Source organism: Pongo pygmaeus, chromosome 9 (assembly GCF_028885625.2).
Source record: "Pongo pygmaeus isolate AG05252 chromosome 9, NHGRI_mPonPyg2-v2.0_pri, whole genome shotgun sequence".
Lineage (NCBI taxonomy): Eukaryota > Metazoa > Chordata > Mammalia > Primates > Hominidae > Pongo > Pongo pygmaeus.
In genome coordinates, this window is record NC_072382.2 from 65042385 (window position 1) to 65065641 (window position 23257).

Below are 23257 nucleotides of genomic sequence, written 5' to 3' on the forward strand. Positions count from 1 at the left end.
GTTATGTATATTTTACAATAAAAAAGGTGAAAAATATAACTTTTTAAGTTGATCATTAAAATTCATAAGTTTTTTTTTTTTAAGGCTCTTGAATCCATTTTCTTAACCATCCCTGTGTTAGAAGCTGTATTAGTCAGTGTTCTCCAGAGAAACAGAACCCATAGGATGTGTATCTATACAGAGAGATAGTAAAGGGAACTGCCTACACAATTATGGAGTCACGCAAATCCACGATCCGCAGGGTGAGCTGGCAGGCTGGAGACCCAGGGAAGAGCCCATGTTACAGGTCAAGTCCAAAGCTGTCGGCTGGCACAATCCCTCTGCTGGCAGAAGTTGGTCTTTGTTCTATTAAAGGCTTCAGTGGGCTAGATGAAACCCACCCACATAATGAAGGGCAATCTGCTTTACTCGGAGTCCATGGATTTAAATGTTCATCTCATCCAAGAAAAACACACTCATAGAAACATTCAGAATAATGTTTGACCAATTAGCTGGACACCAAGGTCCAGCGAAATTGACACATAAAATTAACCAGCACAGGTGGTCAATTCCACCGTGCCACAGCTAAAGAGAGAATAGACCTGCAGTAAGCAAGGAACTGAACTGGTGGGATCAAGTCCAGGAATGCAGGTAAACTAGGGTCCGAAACCAGGGGCAAGCCCACAGCGAGCGGACTGATATGTGAAAGCAGGAGAGACTTTAAGCAGGCTGAGCCAAGGTGAGTGATGGCAGAGATAGTGCTGGCTTAGGATGATGTAAAAATGCAGGCCCTGGCTGCAAAGCCCATAGACTCCTGCCAGGTGAGGGGCAGCCTGTGCTAGGGACAGGCTGAGCAGGGCAGCCCAGGCCACTTCAAGGGATGATGAGGCGTTACACCAGCAGTGTGGAAAATCATCTTCCTTCTGAAGGGGAGGAACAGAGATCACTAGAAATTTTGTCCAGTTATTCAACCGTTCTACATGTCCAGCCTGCCTCAGGTCTGCATATGGGACTTGAATGGTATCAGATATACAAGCACCAGATCAGAATGTGCTTCTGGGATTATATTATGGAGCATTTGGAGCCTACAAGGACTTCCTGAGCTGCCATCAGGGTCCAGAAGACAAATTCAAGATGAAGGGTTCTGGCCAGGCATGGTGGCTAAAGCCTGTAATCCCAGCACTTTGGGAGGCCAAGGTGGGCAGATCGCCTGAGTTCAGGAGTTCAAGTCCAGCCTGACCAACATGGTGGAACCCCTTCTCTACCAAAAATATGAAAAAAAATTAGCTGGGCATGGTGGTGGGTGCCTGTAATCCCAGCTACTCAGTAGGCTGAAGCAGGAGAATCGCTTGAACCTGGAGGCAGAGGTTGCAATGAGCCGAGATCGCGCCACTGCACTCCAGCCTGGGTGACAGAGCAAGACTTCATCTCAAAAAAAAAAAAAAAAGATGAAAGTTTCCTAAGAGGGCAGCACACAGGCATGCTGGGGCCAGGTCAAAGGCAGAGACACCATGGGTGTCAGTGGCCAGGAGATGAAGCCAAAAGTTGGAAGGTGGAAGGAGCTATTGACTACAGCCAAGGGAAAGAACAGGCAGAGGAGGGAATGGGGGTAACAGGTGAGGGCTGATGCCAGGCAGGTTGGAACAGACAGGAAGGGACAAGGTGGTGAGACATGTAGGTTCAGGAACTAAGTCTGTAAGTGCAGAGGGTCCATCAGGGCCCTCTTCATTCTTTGGACCTGGGGCCTTGCCAGAAACATCCAGAATAAAGTCATCCAGGTCTTTGAAGGGAGTAGCTTCCCATGAGTTGATACCCATCTGCAACTGCAAGCCTCACCTCTAGGAAGGAGACAATGAGGCTTTTAGAGTACAGCATGCTGGCACAGACCCAAGAGATGTGGCATCTAGACCCGATATAACTTGGTCTTAGACTACCCATTCCCTCACCAGTAAAGCAGGGGTGATCCTAGCTCCCAGCAAACCTCAGAGTCATTTTCATAGACGCAAGTGAGAAAACAGGACTGAAAGTCCAGTGACATCTACAGTAAGTGGCCCTGAAAATGTTAAATACCAAAACTACAGCAGGGCAGAGGCCCATCCCTGCCACGAGGGAAGAAGAGAAACAATGTGTCTTCAGAAATATGCAAGGTCTGGAGTGGTGAGGAAAGGATGACTTACTATATTCTAACTGAAAACCGAAGACAAACAAAACCAGACGTTTGACGTCTGTTAAAATTCTGCTGCTATGAAGCCAGTGCCAGAAAGAACACAGAATTACAGCCAGGAGTTTACAAAGAGTCAAGGGACCATGCCCAGCCCTGGGCTACAGGACCACATGAGGTCTGGTAGGTAGAGCAGCAGAGGTCCCAAGACAGGGAATGTGGGTGATGGGTGGGAGTAGGTGGGAAGGGCAGATTTCCTACTCCCAAGCCATCTATTCACTGAATTTTCTCAGTCCATCCTGGCAAGTCCCATTTCCATCAGGCTCCATAAACCCTTCCCATTGCTCCTTGTCCCTCCCAGTCTGCTCAATCTATAAATAAAGTCAGGTTTCATTAAACAACAACAATAATAGATACCTGGAATTAAACAACTATCATGTTGGCCACCATCACTTCCTATGAACCCGACATCATGTTCCATGTTTTGTATGTATTATTTCATTGAATCTTCACAACTGTGCATTTCATGTATGCAGAACCTGAAGTTTTGAGAGATTAAATAACTTGTCTACAGTTATTTTGCCTCCTCTTTCCCAGGGCTGGAATTTGAACCTAGGTCTTTCTGATGCCAATATAAGCACATTAGCCCACAGCTCCCCTGATATGTTGAGGATTAGCAAGAGTGGGTCATAACTCTGCCTGTTAGAGAAATAATCTCAAGTATGATGGGAAAGAAAATGTCACTGGAAGGGGTTATGATGAGCTGGACAATGTAAGGTCACTTGAGGATTAGGGAATTGAAAGAATAACCTAAATCCACTGAGAATTTCCATGGGAAAAACATATAAATGAATTTAGTAGCAGTCCCCTGGGTGCCGGGCCAGCAGCTGTAAATAGCATTCCCCGAAGTCTAATTTCCCTATAATGGCTCTTGGTGTTAACAGTTGAGTGAACAATTGTAATAACAGGCAGGTTAATCTTCCCCATAATTTACACTTGGTGAACTGTGGAGCAGGAGGCAATAAGGGCTTTGCCGAAGCAGAGAAAATCCTGAGAAGGCATCTCAGCCTGTATTGTTCCTGGGAAAGGTGATTGTTTCCTTTGTGGCTCTGAGAGTACTGCAAAGAAAGCAGAGTACAAAGCTCTGTCGGGAATGATTGGTTGGGCCAATCCCACCCTTTCATTTTCAAGGCTTGCAGAGAGGCTTGGAGTGGGGTGTGATTGAAGCTATCAGTCACCTGCAGGCCTCCGCAAGCTTTGGAAATAGACTCGGGTTTGAAGATTGGTCCTCCTGTGCAACCACAGTCAGGTTACTAGGACTAGAAGTTTCCAGGGCGTAGTTCCCATTCTGCAAGCCTTTTGGTAAAGGAATTTATTAAGGAGACTAAAAACATGATCCAGTTAAGCATTTTTTTAATGTATTCTGGAGAAAAAAAAATACTGGCTAAATTTAGGAGCTGGCTACAGGCCCTTAAAATGCCTGAGGATCAGGCTGAGTTTTTCCTTCTTATTCGTTTTGTTTCTAACAATAGCTAGGAGGCAACCTCATGGTGTAATGAACTTCATAGTTGGACAGAATGCTTTCAAATCCCATCTCCTCACCCAAGTTCTGAGAACTCTGCAAGACAGTTAAATCTCTCTGAGCCTCAGTTTCTTCGTTTGTAAAAAAAAAAAAAAGGGACATTCATGTTTTGATTGTTCTTGAACAACTCTGGAAACCTGTGAAGTATACACTGGCTGACCAGTAAGTGCAAATTGTATGTAAGGAGGTTCCAAGAAGGTGAATCACCCACCTCCCAGTGCCCACATCTCCACCCAGTTCTGTTGTTCTCTGCTGAAACTCAAATATAGAGCTTAAATATCATCTTATTGTGAAATATAGCATATATACAGAAAGATATATAAAAGAAAAATGTACAGCAGAAATAGAATGTAGAGGGCAGTGATTTGTCACAAAGAAGCACCTGTGAGATCAATATCCAGGTGGAAGTCTAGGTCAGGGGTCAGCAAACTTTTTCTCTAGAGAGCAGAAGAGTAAATATTTTACTTAGCTGATTTGATCCCTTCAGCAACTACCTAACTCTGCTGTGTTAGTCTATTCAGGCAGCTGTAACAAAATACCATAAACTGTGTGGCCTATAAACAATAAAAATATACTTCTTACAGTTCTGGAGGCTGGGAAGTCCAAGATCAAAGTGCCAGCTGACTCAGATTCCATGTCTGGTAAGGGCCTGTTTCCTGGTTTCTGGCCTATAAGGTTCCCTCTCACTGTGTCCTCACATGGTAGAAGGGGCAAGCTAGCTCTCTGGGGCCCCTTTTATAAGGATACTAATTCCATTTATGAGAGCTCCACCTTCATGATCTCATCACTTCCCAAAGGCCTCCTAATATCATCACATTGGTGATTAGGTTTCAACGTATGAATTTGGTAGGAAAGGCACAAACACTCAGGTTACAGCATCTGTGTCTGCTATTGCATTGTGAAAGCAGCCATAGACAATATTAAACAAATGTGCTTGCATTGTTCCAATAAAACTTTATTTACAAAAATAGGTACCAGATGTAATTTGCCAACTCCTGATTTAGATGATGATCAACACCCAGAAGCCACCTCATGTTTTCTCCTTAACAAGGGCAACATTATCCTGATTTTTATGGCAATTACTTCTATATTTTTCTTTACAGCTTTACTACCTAAACATACATTCCTAAGCACTAACTTTTTGCCTAGTTTTTGCACTTAATATAAATCAAGTCATACAGTATTTACTTTTTTGAATCTGGCTTTTTCACCAGACATAACTAGCATATGGCTCTAGATTATTCAACTTTACAAGTGATGCACATGCACATTGCTTCCAGTTTGGGGCCATGGTCAATACGCAGCTATGAATATTTTTATACAAATCTCATAGTACACGTGTACATGAATTTCCATGGGTATAAATCTAAGAAGTTTTGGAAATTCCAAGAAATTTGGGATCATAGAGTATGTATATGTTCAACTTCAGAAGATTCTGACAACTCTTTCCCATATAAATCGTGTGAACTTGCATATCCACCACCAATGCATGATGCCAAGGAAACAACATAATTTTTCCTCAGCCCTTATAAATGTATTGTTGAGACAGACTCCTGTTACTAAAGACAGATTAACAAGAGAAAAAACAGACAAGTGTATAAATGCAAACAGTGTGCATTACATAAGAGAAACTTCAATGAAAGATACCTCAAAGCAGTGACTTGAAACTCTGGCTTATTTAACATCTTCAACAAAGAATAATAAATTTTAGAGAAGTGACAAGACAAAGCAAAGAAGTTTTAAGCTTCCAGAGGTAGCTATGAGTAGAATATGGGAATAAACTAATGGAGTAAAGGTTATTTGTAGATTCCTCTGGTGCCATCTCTGAGCTAATAGCAGTCGTCTCCAGTAAAGGATAATTTATATCATGTCTTTAGGCAGTAGGGGCAGAGGAGAGAATAGAAAGAGCTCTTCCTCCCTTTGCTACTTCTTAATTGCCTTCAGTTCAAAAATATTTATTTCAAAGAGGTAGATTTTGGAATGATGCATTCTGGTTTCCTTCAGTGAGAAGAGTGCCAACTGTTGCACCTCTACTCCAGAGCTACATAGGACTTGGTATTACCAGACTTCTGTAGCTTATCCATTCTGGTGAGTACATTGGTAACTCATGGTTTTAATTTACATTCCTCAATTAGTAATGGGCCCAACACCTTTCCATGTGTTCGCTGGTCATTTAGATCTCTTCATTTGTGAAGTGCTTATTCAAGTTGTCTGCCAATGTTTTCTATTTGGCTGTTTGACTTTTCCTTATTGATTTTTAGAAGTTCTTTTTGTTTTCTGAGTATGAGCTCTTTGTTGACTATATGTGTAGCAAATCTTTTCTCCCACTGTCAGCTTACTTTTCATCAAGTCATTGGAAGAACAGAGAGATTCTTGGTTTCAAGGTGATAAGCATCTATTTTCCATCATAGTTAGCACTTTTTTGATATCCTGCCTAAAAAAAATCTTTTCATACCCCAAAGTTATGAAGATCTTCAGGTTTCTAAGTTGCATTTCTCTAGGATATTATTCATCTAATCTAAATCTAGGTTGTGTTATTAATAATATGCCATTAGTATCATCTTATTATTTTTAGTATTGGCAGAATCTCTAGCAAAGTTGACTTTTCATCCCTGACATTGGATATATATGTGTCTTCTCCCTTTTCTTCTTTTTTCATGAAATCTTTTAATTTTTATAATTTATTTTTGTTATCCAGCCCAAAATGTCATCTTTTCATAAAATCTTGGTGGAGGTGCACCCCAGGGATGATCTGGCCTCAGTCAAGAGCCAATTTTGTAGTGAGCCAAGATCGCACCACTGCACTCCAGCCTAGGCGACTGAACAAGACTCCGTCTCAAAAAAAACACTGATTTTTCCTGTAGCTATGCTGACCACAGCAGGTCACTAAAAGCTGATTGTCAATGGAGGAAACAGTGGCTGCTTGTATCCTAGGTCTTCTGATGGAAGCAGCAGTTCCACAATCACCAAAGGTATTGTTCACAACACACCTCAGCAACATGGGTCCATGAGAATGTACGTTTTAGAACTTATCCATTGGAAGGATATATTTAATACATATCAGAAATTCATCAAATTACTGGCCACTTACAACATATAGAAGTGGACTGTTTCTATAGAAAGGGCTTACAATCTGAGCTAACCTTTTACAATGGCAAATAGTATTACAGTGATATTGTAAACAAACAACTCAAATATGGAAAAAATGTAGTACAATACATAATTATTGAAGACCTCTCTTTTAGGTAAGATTTTCAGAAAACCCAGGGACAGATTTGATATCACAGAATGGTCCATAGCATCCAAAAATATCTTTTTATTGGACAGTAAAATAATATTTGTTGGAAACTAAAAACTGAGATAAAGGGCAGGCCTTTGGGAATGGTAAAGCTTTAATTTCTCCAGTCTTCTTCCAAATCAACTTATTATTAGGGTTCTCATAACACAGGAGGAGGTGGTAGCTTTCTACAGGAGCGCACTGGGATTGATTTTGGTTATATTCCCAGTCAGGGCAATGCCCCTGGGTCTCAAAACCCATTTCACTTTGAGCTCAGGCTTGTGGTGAGGAAGTGTGTCGCAGATTTTATCTACTAATTCAGGTATTAGTGGTGCTGGTTCCGAGAGTGGTGGCAGGTGCTCAAAGGACTCAGGAACCTGGGCTGCATTTTGTGCCAATGAGGTTGTTTCTTTTGAGTTTAAAATAGTTTTCAAAGGTACTCCAGGGTGGATACTGGACTTTCTGTATTGCAGTTGGATAGGCCTTCTTTTGTCAAATCAATTGTAGAATCAAGTTTCCTCTGTACAGCCATAACTTCAGCATTGGGAGAATTGCTGGAATTTCCTGATGTAATTTTTCTGATTATCTGTTGGATTTGATGTAACCGGAGTTGTCAAATTAGGACTTTTCACAGAAATCAACATAAGATCATCATTGTTACTTTCAGAACAGACTCATTTTGATCTGGTGACAAATTAATTTTTTTACTTCCTTTTTCTGAAGGGTTAGGAGGCTCATAATTCACAGAAGACCTTCTTTAAACTGGACTATTAACTGACTCCAGATTCTTTCTTTTCTTTTTTTTTTTTTTTTGAGACAGAGTCTTGCTCTGTCACCCAGGCTGGAGTACAGTGTTGTGACCTCAGCTCACTGCAACCTCCGCCTCCCAGGTTCAAGTGATTCCCCCACCTCAGCCTCCCAAGTAGCTGGAATTACAGGCACCCACCACCGTGCTTGGCCAATTTTCATATTTTTAGTAGAGACAGGGTTTCACCATATTGGCCAGGCTGGTCTTGAACTCTTGACCTCAAGAGATCCTCCCACCTTGGCCTCCCAAAGTGCTGGGATTATAGGCGTGAGCCACCGTGCCTGGCCCTGACTCCAGATTCTTATCCAAATTCATAATCTCTGAATTTGCAACCTTACAGGCTCCATTACTGGATAACATGTTTGGTTCCAAACAATTCCTTTGAGAGAATAATACTGTTTTAATATGTCTTTGGAGTTTTGCTATTTTGGCGAAGAGTTCATCAGCTATTCCTTCATGTTTATTCCTGCACTCTATCTTCCCAGTGCGTTTGTTCAATTCTTTCAGTTTGTTGTCAAATAGTTCGCAATTTATACTATGATCAAATGTCTGACCTGTTCCAGGAACGCTGTTTGCCTTTCCAAACCTACACAAATATTTTCATTAATTTGCTCTGAAGTTTTCATGCATTTAATATTTTCTTTGTTTTCTGAAAACATCCTCGTCTTTTGATAATGGCTGTTGTTATCAGTGTCAAGTGATGACTGCCAAGTTGAATCTGCACTTTCACAATCTGAAATGCTGGAAGGACAGGTTCTACTAGATTCTTCAGTTTTCAAAATGTCATCAGCACAGTTGTTACAAGTGACTGAATTCACCAAGTTAGGTGTTTTCTCAACAGGCACAAAACTTGAGTCTTCTGAACTTAAAATGTTGTCACTTTTTCTTTGATAAAAGGCAGATGTGATTCTGAATTGGAGTTTGTTTCTAAATGGAAAACCATCTGGTCAGTTCTCTTATTATCCACAGTACCGGTTGCTGTAGACTTTGGCATCTGAACACCACAACTCAATAAACTCGGTGGACAGAAACTGGACTTCAGACTACAAGCCCCTTTGTGCTCAAAAAGGGATCCTGTTACATTCGTCTAATATTCAAAATGGTTTTCAGAATGGTCTTTGGAAGTGTTCAGTAAATCTTTTGCCTCTTGTATAAAGACTCTGCTTGGGGAATCTGTTGTTTTACTTGGCTTTTGGTATGGACAAACAACCTGTTCCAATTTTGTTTCTGAATGAATGATTTCTTCTACTGGTTTTCTGCAATTCTGAGAGAATACTTTACTTTTCTCTGGTAACAAATTTTTATTAGAGTCCAATGAGGAAGCACCATTTTCAGAATGTCTACATTTGCTAGTTATGACACTAGGACTGAAATTCTGATTACCGCTTGGAACATTACTCCCAGTTGCTGCTGCTTTCAGTGCTTCAACATGCCTTGACTTATTCGGAATCTCCACTTGCTTCCAGCAACCTGGGGGCATTGTTTTTTTTTTGTTTGTTTGTTTGTTTGTTTTTGGCTTTTAATGTCTTCCCTTTATTTCTATCCGGGCTTGCCATCTTTCATATCCAGCAATGGATCCAAACCAAAAAGAAATCCCTGATTTACCGATATACACCAGTTCTTAAAAAAACACAAATCACTTCCAATAAGGCACTGGCTCATGTATTTCCATTGAAGCAGAAGTCAATCTTAGGATGTAGTCTGTACATGTCTGCAGATAAGATTCATAAGTGCTGAATTCAGTGTAATTAGTCCTTCATTCAGATGCTTAATTGTTGCATTTTCAATTGCTTTCCTGTGATATAACTTATCTTTATCTTGAATCGCCTTCCCCATTAGTTTTGCAAATAGTTATGTTGCAGGTCATTTACTGGCTAGAGCGGCGCCACTCCAGCCACCCGATCCCCACCTTTTCTTCTTAATCCCAATAGAGGTATATCAAGGATGTTTGTCTTTTAAAAGGACTAACTTTGGGTTTGTTGATACTCTCCATTGTATTTTTGTTTCATTAATTTCTGCTTACGTTTATCATTAATTTCCTTCTACTTCATTTGCTATTAATGTGCTGTTATTTTTCTAGCTTCTTGAGAAACGTGCCTGAGTCAATGATTTTTTTAGTCTTTCTTCTTTACTGTGCACACACACGTCACACACACATATTTTGATATTTTTATTATTATTCAGCTTAAATATTCTACTGTCCTGTGTGACTTCTTCTTTGACTTATGGGTTATGCTGAAATATATTTCTAAATTTTTAAACATATGAAAAATGTATAATTATGTCTTTGTTATTGATTTCAGGTTTATTGTATAATTGACAGGGAACATTCTCTGTATGATTTCAGTTCTCTGAAATTTGTTGAGATTTGTTTTATGACCCTGCATAAGGTCAATTAGAATATAAATATTTCATGTATACTTGAAAAGAAAAAAATGCATACTCTTAATTTGTTGGGTGGAGTATTTAAAAATATTTATGAGGTCGTTTGCTAATTATGCTATTTAAATGTCTCTATTCCCTTTTTCGCCTATCAAATATCAAGACCAATGTGTCTATCTTCAAGATATTTGTCTATCTTCAAGAGACTCACCTAACACAGAAGGATTCATATAAACTCAAGGTAAAAGGGTAGAAAAAAGTATTTCATGTAAATGGAAACCAAAAACAAGCAGGAGTAGCTATTCTTCTGTCAGACAAAACAGACTTCAAAACAACAACAGTGAAAAAAGACAAAGATGGTCACTATATAATGATAAAAGGATCAATTTAATAAGAAGATATTACAATCCTAAATGTATATGCACCAAACACTGGAGCTCCTAGATTGATAAAACAATTACTACTAGACGTAAGAAATGAGATAAACAGCAAAACAATAATATGGGAGACCTCAATACACCACTGACAGCACTAAACAGATCTTTGAGACAGAAAGGCAACAGAAAACAATGGACTGAAATGACACATTAGAACAAATGGGCTTAATGAATATTTACAGAACACTCTACCTAAGATCTGTAGAATATATATTTTTCTTATCAGCACATGAAACATTCTCCAAGACAGAACATATGATAGGCCATAAAACAAGTCTCAATAAATTTTTTAAAAATCAAAATTAATCGAGTATCTTTTCAGATCACAATGGAATAAAACTGGAAACCAACTTCAAAAGGAACCCTTAAAACTATAAAAATACATGAAAATTAAATAATCTGCTCCTGAATGATATCTAGATTAACAATAAAATCAAGATGAAAATTTAAAAAAAATTTTAAACTAATGATAATAATGAGATAAGTTATTAAAACCTCTGAGATACAGCAAAAGCAGCGCTAAGAGGAAAGTTTATAGTGCTAAATGCCTATATCAAAAAGTCTGAAAGAGTACAAATTGACAACCTGTTTTCACACCTCAAGGAACTGGAGAAACAAGAATAAACTAAACCCAAAGCTAGAAGAAGAAAAGAAATAACAAAAATTAGAGCAGAACTAAATGAAATTTAAACAAAAAAATTCAAAAGATTAATGAAACAAAAAGCTGGTTCTTTGAAAAAATAAATAAAATCAATAGACCACTAGCTAGGTTGACCAAGAAAAGAAGACAGAAGATCCAAATAAGCTCAATTAGAAATGAAACTGGAGACATTGCAACTGATACCACAGAAATACAAAAGATCATTTGAGACTACTATGAACATCTTCATGTGCACAAACTAAAAAACCTAGAGGAAATGGACAAATTCCTGGGAACATACAACCCTCCTAGATTAAATCTGGAAGAAATAGAAACCTTGAATAGACCAATTACAAGCAGCGAGATTGAATCAGTAATTTTAAAATTGCCAACAACAAAAAAAAGCCCAGGACAGTTGGATTCACAGGTGAATTCTACCAGACATTCAAAGAAGAAGTAGTACCAATTCTACTGAAACTATTCCAGAAATTTCTATTGAGCAAGGAAGAATTCTCCCTAAATCATTCTATAAAGCTAGTATCACCCTGATACCAAAATTAGGAAAGGACACAACAAAAAAAGAAAACTACAAACCAATTTCCCTGATAAATGCAAAAATCCTCAACAAAATATTAGCTAACTGAATCCAACAACATATCAAAAAGATAATTAATCATGATCAAATGGGTTCTATCCCAGGGATGCAGAGATGGTTTAACATACACAAGTCAATAAATGTGATACATCTCACAAACAGAATTAAAAACAAAAACTATATGATCATCTCAATAGATACAGAAAAATCATTCGGCAAAATCCAGCACCTTTTTATGAAAAAAACTCTCAACAAACTATGCATAGGAAGAACTTACCTCAAAATTTTAAAAGCCATATATGACAAACCCACAGCCAACATCATACTAAATCAGTTAAAGTTTAAAGCATTCCTCCTGAGAACAGGAACAAGACAAGGGTGTCCGCTTTCACTACTCTTATTCAACAGAGTTCTGGAAGTCCTAGCCAGAGCAATTAGGCAAGAGAAAGAAGTAAAGGGCATCTGAAGTTTGAAAAAGAGGAAATCAAACTATTGCTGTTTGCAGATTATACAACTGTATACCTAAAAAATCCTAAAGACTCCTCCAAAGGACTCTCAGATTTGATAAATGAATTCAGGAAAGTCTCAGGTTACAAAATCAATGTACTCAAAACAGTAGCACTGCTATATACCAACAATGACCAAGCTGAGACTCAAATCAAGAACTCAATCCCTTTTACAACAGCTGCAAGAAAAATAAAATACCTAGGAATATACTTAACCAGAGGTGAAAGATCTCTATGAGAAGAACTGCAAAACACTGCTGAAAGAAATCATAGATGACACAAACAAGTGGAAACACATCTCATGCTCATGGATTGGAAGAATCAATATTGTGAAAATGACTCTACTGCCCAAAGCAAACTATAGATTCAATGCAATTCCCATCAAAATACCAACATCATTTTTCACAGAATTAGAAAAAATAATTCCAAAATTCATGTAGAACCAAAAAGAGCCCAAATAGCCAAAGCAATCCTAAGCAAAAAGAACAAACCTGGAGGCATCACATTACTGGACTTCAAATTATACTAAACGGCTATAGTTACGAAAACAACAGAGTACTGGCATAAAAGTAGGCACATAGACCAATGGAACAGAATAGAGAACTGAGAAATAAAGCCTAATACATACAGCCAACTCATCTTTGACAGAACATTAAAAATTATAAATTACGGAATGGATACACTAATAAATGATACTGGGAAAGCTGGCAAGCCACAGGTAGAGGAATGAAACTGGATCCCTATCTCTCACCATATACAAAAATCAACTCAAGATGGATCAAAGACGTAAATATGAGACCTGAAATCATAAAAATTCTACAAGACAACATTGGGAAAACTCTTTTAGACATCAGCCTAGGCAAAGAATTCATGACTATGATCCCAAAAGTGAACGCAACAAAAACAAAAATAAATAAATAAATGGGACCTAATTAAACTAAAAGACTTCTGCACAGCAAAAGAAATCATCAACAGAGTAAACAGACAAACCACAGATTGGGAGAAAATATTTGCAAACTATGCATCCAACAAAGGACTAGTATCCAGAATCTACAAGGAACTCAAATCACAAAGAAAAAAAAAACACATAATTCCATTAAAAAGTAGACAAAGGACATGAATAGCCATTTCTCAAAATAAGATATACAAATGGCCAAAAAACAAGAAAAAATGCTCAACTTCCCTAATCATCAGGAAAAGGCAAATTAAAACTGTAGTGAGATACCACCTTACTCCTGCAAGAATGGTCATTATTAAAAAGTCAAAAAATAATAGATGTTGGCATTGATGTGGGGAAAGGGAACACTTATACACTGCTGGTGGGGATGTAAATTAATACAACCTCTATCAAAAACAGTATGGATATTCCTTAAAGAGCTAAAAGTAGATCTACCATTCAATCCAGCAATCCCACTACTGGGTATCTACCCAAAGGAAAAGAAGTCATTATTATGAAAAAGACACTCATACACATTTGTTTATAGCAGCACAATTCACAATGACAAAGATGTGGAACCAATCTAGGTGCCCAATGACTAATGAATAAAGAAAATGTGGTATATTTACACTGTGGAATGCTACCTAGCCATTAAAAAGAATAAAATAGGCCGGGCACGGTGGCTTATGCCTATAATCCCAGCACTTTGGGAGGCCAAGGCGGGCAGATCACAAGGTCAAGAGATCAAGACCATCCTGGCTAACATGGTGAAACCTTGTTTCTACTAAAAATACAAAAATTAGCTGGGCGTGGTGGCGTGTGTCTTTAGTCCCAGCTACTCAGGAGACTGAGGCAGGAAAATCACTTGAACCCAGGAGGCAGAGGTTGCAGGGAGCCAAGATCGTGCCACTGCACTCCAGCCTGATGACAGAGCCAGACTCCATCTCAAAAATAAATAAATAAATAAACAAATAAAATAAAATAATGTCTTTTATAACAACTAGGATGGAGCTGGAGGCCATTATTCTATGTGAAATAACACAGGAGTGGAAAACCAAAAACCATGTGTTTTCACTTATAAGTGGGAGCTAAGCTATGAGTACACAAAGGCATAAGAAGTGACATAATGGACTTTAGAGACTTAGAAGGGGAAGAGTGGGAGGGTGGCTAGGGACAAAAAAAAAAAGTATGCATTAGGTACAATGTACACTACTCAGGTGATGGGTGCACTAAAACCTCAGAATTCACCACTATATAATTCATCCATGTAAAAAAACCACTTGTACCCCAAAAGCTATTGAAATACAAACACAAAACAAAGAAATAAAGAAATGTGCTGTTTTTAGAAGTACTGTGAGGTGCTCTGTTCCTTAAACACTACTGTGTTGTCATTCTTTCTTTTATAAACTGGAATGTGTTTGAATGTCAATTCAATTAGTAAATGTATAAGTGCTGTCTTCATAAACCATGCTTTGACATTTAATATGCCAAACATGACCATTTTATGAGCAAACCAAGTTATCCATAATACATTTTTATGTTCTGCAGCTATCAAGATGGCTTCAGATTTATAGAGTGCTAAAAATGTAACTATATCATAAATATCAATTTTCTCTAAAATTGTCTTTTTTAAATAAAACAGAAAAAATGATATTTCTGACAATGCCTCTGTTCCAATAGATCTAAAATTCTTGAAAAATTGAAATTCCTCAAATATTGAGGGTTCTTGTGCAGCTCTGTACAATCACACATAGCAAAATGTGTCTTCAATTGTGCACTTTTCTGGGAAGCTTGTGGAGTCATCCATATATGCATGGGATTGGGGAAGATAAGCCCACTAACAAATTTTAACTAGCTCTACAGAGCAGTTCTGAGACAAGACCTTGCTGTTGATGAGATGAGGCAGTCTGAGAGTCTGGGCCTCCCTGTGGTCATGCTGGAGCTCTGAGGGAGAAGTAATTATTTTACCATGTAGGGAGGAATAGAGGGATCTGTGGGTGGGAGATGGCTGAAAGCTCACACTCTGCAAATCTCTTTCATCCTCTATGCCAGGACTGTGGATGAGAACAGACATTTCAGGTCCTGAAAGCCTTCCCTGGTCCCTTAGAAATCCAAACTGAGTGAGAGGTTGACAGGAGCTTCTGAAAACTTGTAGTATCTCTGAATGAGAGGCACCAATGGGCCAGACAGGGAAGGACAGAAAACATTCTTTAAGGGCAAGAAAGAGGACAGGCAATGCTGGATTCAAGAGCAGTTAATGGCTCAGGCAGTCACACCTCAAACACAGTGAATGGGTTTGGAGTGGTGGGGAGGAGGTAGAGCAATGACAGAAATCAGTGAGATCAGTGAGATCAAATGGAAAGCCAAAAATGAACTCAAGTGCATATGGGAATTTAGCTCACAGCAGAGGTCGTTTTTCAAGTGAGTGAGCGAACTGATTATTCAATAAACTATATTGGTACAAAACACTAACACTGGGCCAAAATGAAGTCAGGTTTATACCATGCAGAAAAATATGTATCAGATGAGTTCAAGATTTAAATGTGAATGTGTTTTATAAAAAAAGCATAAATGATTACCAAGGTGATAGATACATTAATTAGTTCGGTTGTGGCAATCATTTCACAAGTATATGTTGTATATGTGTATCAGAACATCACATCGTACACCTCAAATATATAATTTTTATTTGTCAGTTGGACCTGAATAAAGCTGGGGAAAATAACCATTAAAAAATGCAGGAAAAGATGACAGTATATGGGCACGTTTATAAAACTTTGTTATCCAAAACCTACATAAGTGAACAAACCTACATAAGTGAACAAACCCACGTAAGTGAAGTAAATAGCAAATATACCATCAACATTGAAACTGTAAGGATCTCAGTCTCACACCGCAAAGAACTATTATCCTGCAACTGAAATTAAAATTATTTGACTCTAGGAGTTGACAAAGAGAATGCAAAACACGACCATGAATACTAAAAGGAAAAAATTATTTAAAATCTTACTGATACCCACCCTACCACACAAATGGGAGTAAGAGGAACCAGGGCTAAAATGGGGCCGAGGAAAAATATGGAATATCCCACAGAAAACTACCTTTCCCCAGCGCAAATAACTTCCTGAGCACAGCATGAGAGCGAAACAAGAGAAGATGCCCCTAAGGATAAGGCAAGAGGCCTAGTTGGGTGGGAGGAAAAATAACAAGCCTTTTCAAACCAAAAGCCAGGAATCTCTAAGATTTTATGCAAAGATGACTAGCTCACTCCAAAATAGAAGAACATAGCACGGGACAGAATCTGGCCTCAAGTCAGCACGGTTACCCAGAGCAATGAATCCTTGTAAGCCTTTAAGTGTTGTAACTAAAGCTAACATAATTACAAAATACAAGGTGAAATGTGTAATTCTTGACATAAAAGGCACGTTAGAAAAAGGTATGTATTATAAGCTGAAACAAAAATCCCAGATTATACCAACAAAATCTTACAAGTGGGGATGCGTGAGGAAGTATGTGTACTAATTTTTTTATATTTCATGGGAGATGGGGCTGTCTGCAGATATTGTTTAATCTATAAAGTTGATAATCTAAGACTAACAGCACAGTCATGTGTCACTTAACAGGGATATGTTCTGAGAAATGTGTTGTTAGGGGATGTCATCATTGTGTGAGCATCACAGAGTGTACTTTCCCTAAACCTAGATGATATAGCCTACTTCACACCTAGGCTATACAGTAGCCTAGTGCTCCCAGGCTACAAACCTGTACAGCATGTTACTGTACTGAATACTATAGGCAATTGGAATGCAATAGTAAGCATTTGTGTATTTAAACATACGAAAGGTACAGTAAGAATACAGTATAAAAGATTTTTTTAAATGGTACCACCTGTATAGGGCACTTACCATGAATAGGGCTTGCAGGACAGGAAGCTGCTCTGAATGAATCAGTGAGTAGTGAGGGGATGTGAAGGCCTAGGACATTACTCTACACTACTGTAGACTTTCTTAACACTGTATACTTAGGCTACACTACATTTATTTTTTAAATAAAGTAATTGAGCTACAGTGTTACAACAGCTATAGTGTCACTAGGTGATAGGAATTTTTCAGTTCCATTGTAATCTTATGGAACCACCACTGTATATGCAGCCTACCACTGACTGAAATATCATTATAAGGAACATGGAACATGGCTATTATGTTTAATTATGTTAAGTATATATATGCAGACTTACCAAGTAGTAGAGCTGAATACCATCCAAATTAATGAAGCAGAAAAGATAAAAAAGCAAACAAACATGCAACAATAGAATACTAGAAAATAGCAAGAAAGAATTAGAAAAAAGCAGAAAATAGAAATTAGATGACAGATAAAAACTAAACACATCTATTACAACAGTAAATGTTAACATGAAAAGTTAACCTAATGCACAAAAAGAATTCTCAGATTAGATTTAATATGAACTAAATCTAGCCGTAAATGCTCTATAGAAAAACAACACAACTTTTACTAGATAGCTTTCATTTGCTTTCCAGATCTACTCTGTTACACTCCACAGCTTTGTGAACCAGGAGGCCAACCAATACCAGTGTATTCCCACATGGCCTTGCCTCCAGCTTCCAGCTGGGTTTGGTCATAGGAAGCACCAGCCTGAGGTCTGAGAGAGGGAGGGAGGGAAGGAGGGAGGAGAGTGAGTGGGGCATTATCTCCCTGGCTCCCTTGTGCAGAATCACCACAGTGGGCTGCCTCCCGCCTCCAAGGGCCACAGCTGCCGTTAGGCAGCACCTTCTCTTCAGGCTCTGTCAGGCAAAGAACGGGTGGTAATGTTGCCCAATGGTTAAGTCCAAGGGTGCTATGCTGTCCCTGTGGTTTCTCCACACCCTTGCTCACACCTCTCTAAACAGTCCCTTTATTAAATTGTCGTCAAGTTACCTAATTTGAGCATGGCATCTGTTTCCTGCCAGGACCTTGACTTATACACACCCAAACAAAATTACTCATAAAGCTGAAAGTAAAAGAATAGGAAAGGAATACTAGGAAAATTTAAAAACAAAAACAAAAAGTCAGGGTTTGTCTTCCTCAGAAAATGCTGAGTTCAAAAAAAGGTTATTAAATGGGATTTAAAAGATCACATTATACTGATGAAGGGTAAGATCCACATTGACATAAAATTATCTTGAAGCTATATGTGGTAAATTACACAGAATTAAAACATACGAAGCCAAAAAATTACCGGAAATGCAAAGTAAAAGGAGGCCAAATTCCAATAGCAATGAGATATTTTAATACAGCTTTCTCAGTCTTTAAAGATCAAGTTAAACATTAGTGGGAAAATTAGTAAAATCTGAACAAACTCTGCGATTTAGATAACAGAATTGTACCCATGTTAAGTTCTTAGTTTTTTTCATATATACTGCAGTTATGCTGATTAACATTCAGGAAAGGTAGGCAAAGGGGGAACTATCTGTACTAGGTAAGTGTGGGGAAATTGTACTATTTTTGCAAACTTTTCTTTAAATCTAAAGTTATTCCAAAATAGAACATTTAGAAAAATACCAAGTTAATAAAAGATAGAAATATATAAAATCTGAATGATGTAATTAACAATATTGACCCAAGAACAGAAACTACTCTTTTCTTCTCATGTAGTCATAAAATGCAAACATTCTCTCTACCTTAAACAAAAATAAACTCAAAAATTCTAAAAAGTAAAAGCATCAGACCACATTATTAACCACAATCCAAAATTAAGTAGAAACAAACCGAAATCCTTGACCATTTTTAAACTTTAAAACTTTCTCTAAGACCCTACATAACTCCTAAGTTTAAGAGGAAACTAAAACTACAATTGCAGGAAGTAGCAGCTAATGCTGGTTGCATTTTCAATAACCATTTTTTCTTTCTTCCTTTCTTATTTCAAATTTTACCTGATTTTTAAAAATATTCCCTCTTCTCCAAGAAGCTATCTGTTTCAGGTGAGGTAGGTTCCACTCCTGCTTCTAGGGAGTAGAATCTTGTTTGGTCTGAATCAAATCATAGCAGTCTCACTCCTACCACTAGTGATCAGAAATGGTCACATGAAACATCCTGACAAATGAACTTTGAAGGAAAGTCAGATGAAAGTCTTCTTGCAAAAGGTTTACTTCAATGCTAAAAAGAAACTGTCCCCTTTCTGCGTCTGAAAATTGTTATGGGCATGTAACACTCAAAGCTGCACCTTACCACCATGAAGGAAACTTACTTAAGAACAATCCCCATATAATAAAGATGGCAGAACAGAATGATCAGAATAATGTGGGTCATTGATGGTATCATTGAACTGCTGAATAAACCAGCCCTGAAACCCTCCTACCTCAAACTTCTTAGGAAAAAAAACTCTTCAAGGCAATTGTCAGTTTTCTGTTATTTGCTACAGAAAGAATCCTAACTGATGTATAAAATATCTGGAATGTAATAAAAAAAGAAAATAATTATATATTCAACCCTGTAGGGTCCAGCCAAAGCATTATTCAGAGGAAAAGTCATTCCCTTTCATCTCCTTCATTCCCAATATATATACTCTCTCTAATACATTAGGCATTTAAATCAGGAAGCTGGAGAAAAGAAAGGCAATATAATGTCAAGGAAAGTAGAAAAAATAATTTAAAAATTCAATGTTTTTTCTGTTGCCAACTTAACTCTGCATATAGGCCTACAACCTCCTTTAAAGTAGAGCATTTTCTCCTTCTCAGCTTCTCTATCATCTCTTAAGTTCAGCTTCAGATTTTGTCGCCCTTCTCATAGTGCCAAGGCAGGGAGGGTAAATAGCAAGCCACTTAGCTTCCTACTACTTCTAGGAAGGTAAGCACTTACCAGGTCACTGCTATATCTTGCTCGTCAAACCAGTCTATCTGGCTCAGATAATCAAGAGCTGACTGTGATGCTAAAGTTCTTGATATACAGGAAGGTAGGATCTCAGCTCAAATACTGTAAAACAAGAGCATCAGATGGCACAGATGGGACTCTCTAGAATGGAGTAAGAGAAACACATGCCAAGCCAAAACAAACATATCCCCATAACTTCTCTGATAAGGATGTTCATCTGTTCCTTAGTGAGGAACCAGTAGATGTTTTCCTCAGAACACTTTCTAGGTCATTTATAATTGGCTGCATATATTTTTGCTGAGGTTAAGGTAGAATGAACTATATCTAATTCTCATTCTAGAGCATGAATTCAGAAATTCTCCTGAAATCCTTTTGTCAATCTATTTAGATCTTACATTAAAATGCTATTTAATTAAAGACATATGTTTGGACTTGGAAAGCCAAATCTCACTATAATAAACAATGTTCTGATCACCAAATGGGCAAAAACAAATAAGCAGATCCGCTACATCATTATCATCATCATCATCACCACAACAATAATAATAGTAGATAACCCTTACTGGGCACATAAACCCTTATTTGTCATATGACAGAAACTACACTAAGCATTTCACATGCATCACTTCATTTAATTCTGAAAGATGAGGAAGTAGAAAGTGGAATTCAAACTCAAGTTTGTCTGCTGCCAAAACCCACATTTAACCATAACAATAAAGTAACCAAACCAGGCTTTTCTTTTTTCTATCTGATGCTGCTAATATTACACTTTCACAGTGGTTCTACATTCATACTCGTAACAAGCCAGTGAAGGAAGAATTATCCCCATCTTACAGATGAGCCTCAAAGATATGAATAATATTCACAGATCATGTACTGATTAAGTGGTAGAACCAGTACATGGTCTTCCTTCCTTATCCTCTAAAGCCCAGGCTTTTTCCATGCAGTATCTTGTCATGCAAGCCATTCCTCACTTGACTATCAGGTGAACAAGGAAGGTAAGAAATTGTCCCCTGGGATCAACATGGAACTTTTCCCTCTCTGCCTCTTTTTCGCATCCCTGGAAACAAAGCAGTTCTGTGCCCTTCACTATTCATTGCTCACCTTCATTATCTTCAGGCATTTTTTTTATCTTGATGATTTTTTTTTCTTTTCCATTTTCTTATCAAGGGTTTGTACACAGGCTATAATTGTGTCACTCAAGATGACAGCCACTTTGGAAGTTTTCCATGCATTAGCACACTATTTAGGAAATAATCAACAGGCCCCAAGAAAAGCATAAATTTTAGCCAAAGCCATTGTTTGGATAGGCAGTTTCCAAGAAATCAGAGAACTTTTTCAGAATTTCTCCAGTCCTTTATGAAAGCAGGCTAGAGCAGAGATAAATGCCTTCCCTTCTTTCTACTAAATATTGGAAAAGATACTATTTTCCAAGTCTCCTTCCCCAGCTGAAACAGTACTAGCCATTACCAAGTGAGGAAGAAGTAAGTCCTGCATCTCTCTCTGTAATATAGCATGATACAAGAAAGAAAGATGTACAAAATATAAAACGTTGTCAAAAAAGTTAAAATCTCAACAAAATGATAGATATCTCAAAAATGCGTGTTATCAGTATCTCTTACAAAAACTTTTTGAAATTCCCTAATGCAGGACTATTAGGTTTCCCTCACTTCCCCTGAGTATCATGAGCTCTTTCCTACCTAAGTACCAAAACACCAACTTCTCTCTTGCTAACCATAAGCCAGTTCTCAGAGGAGATCTTGCACTATACTTGTGCATTAAAAAAATAAAGGCCATGATTTTCAGGGGCTAAAGACCTAGGATATGGTGGTGGTCACCAAACTTCTGATTGGTAAGCACTTCCCTCCTTTCTTCCATAGTAAGCAGAAAAGTCTTATTTTAAATTCTGCGGCCATGGTATTATTTTGTACAGTAAGTCAAGCCCAGAAGAACATCTTTAAAAACTAAGTGGTGCCCCTACTTCTGGCAATGGCACACTAGGTTGTTTGAGTCCAAATCTTTCTCTAAAAACAATAGAACAATCTAAACAAAATATTTTAAAAATCTGTTTGGAGGCATAGTAAAACTGCTATGATTATAAAAATTTTAGGGAATGGTAAGAAGAAAATGGAGAAATACAAGAGGTTAGCTTAGCATTTGAGGCTTCCCTAGAGTTAAGTGCCAATTCTAAATGTAAAAGCAATGGTAGAGAGGCTAAGAAACTGAGTGACGTTTTCAGAAACCACAGAGCTAGAGTGACAAAAAATAAAGTTCATGGTCTTCCAAGAAGAAGGGATTCAGTAAACCCAAAAGGCTTTTGGTTGGTACCCCAAAAGACTGAAACTTTGGAGAAAATGTCAACAAGAAATAAATAATGCTCATAAAGACTTACCTGAAATCGGGCAATTTACAAAAGAAAGAGGTTTAATTGGACTTACAGTTCCAAGTGGCTGGGGAAGCCTCACAATTTTGGCAGAAGGCAAGGAGGAGGAGCAAGTCCTGTGTTACATGGATGGCAGCAGGCAAAGAGAGAATGAGGAAGGCACAAAAGCAGAAACCCCTAATAAAACCATCAGATCTCATGAGACTTACTCATTACCACAAGAACAGTATGGGGGAAACTGCCCCCATGATTCAATTATCTCCCACAGGGTCCCTCCCACAACACATGGGAATTATGGGAGTACAATTCAAATTAGATTTGGGTGGGGACAAAGAGCCAAATCATATCAACATGTATATGAAAATATCATGTTGCACACCTTAAATATATAGAATAAAAAATAAATTTTAAAAAACATCCTGGCCGAGCATGGCGGCTCACACCTGTAATCCCAGCACTTTGGGAGGCGGAGGCGGGCAGATCACGAAGTCAGGAGATGGAGACCATCCTGGCTAACATGGTGAAACCCCGTCTCTACTAAAAATACAAAAACTTAGCCGGGCATGGTGGCAGGCACCTATAGTCCCAGCTACTCGGGAGACTGAGGCAGGAGAATGGCATGACCTGGGAGGCGGAGCTTGCAGTGAGCTGAGATCGCACCACTGCACTCCAGCCTGGGTGACAGAGCGAGACTCCGTCTCAA

At 38.3% G+C, this 23257-nt stretch overlaps 1 long non-coding RNA gene and 1 pseudogene across 1 annotated transcript in view; both read right to left on the reverse strand.

Annotated features, from left to right (window-relative positions):
• The window catches only part of LOC134740258 (uncharacterized), a 61260-nt gene extending 38551 nt beyond the window's left edge, over positions 1–22709 (reverse strand). Inside the window, exons 1-3 of the long non-coding RNA XR_010127584.1 lie at positions 22610–22709; positions 20160–20273; positions 17542–17553 (exon numbers count right to left, since the gene is read on the reverse strand). This is a non-coding gene — a long non-coding RNA (uncharacterized LOC134740258). The remainder of the gene's footprint in view (positions 1–17541; positions 17554–20159; positions 20274–22609) is intronic.
• Positions 6964–9363, reverse strand: LOC129008512 (activating transcription factor 7-interacting protein 2-like; annotated as a pseudogene).
• Positions 22710–23257: the final 548 nt, after the last annotated feature.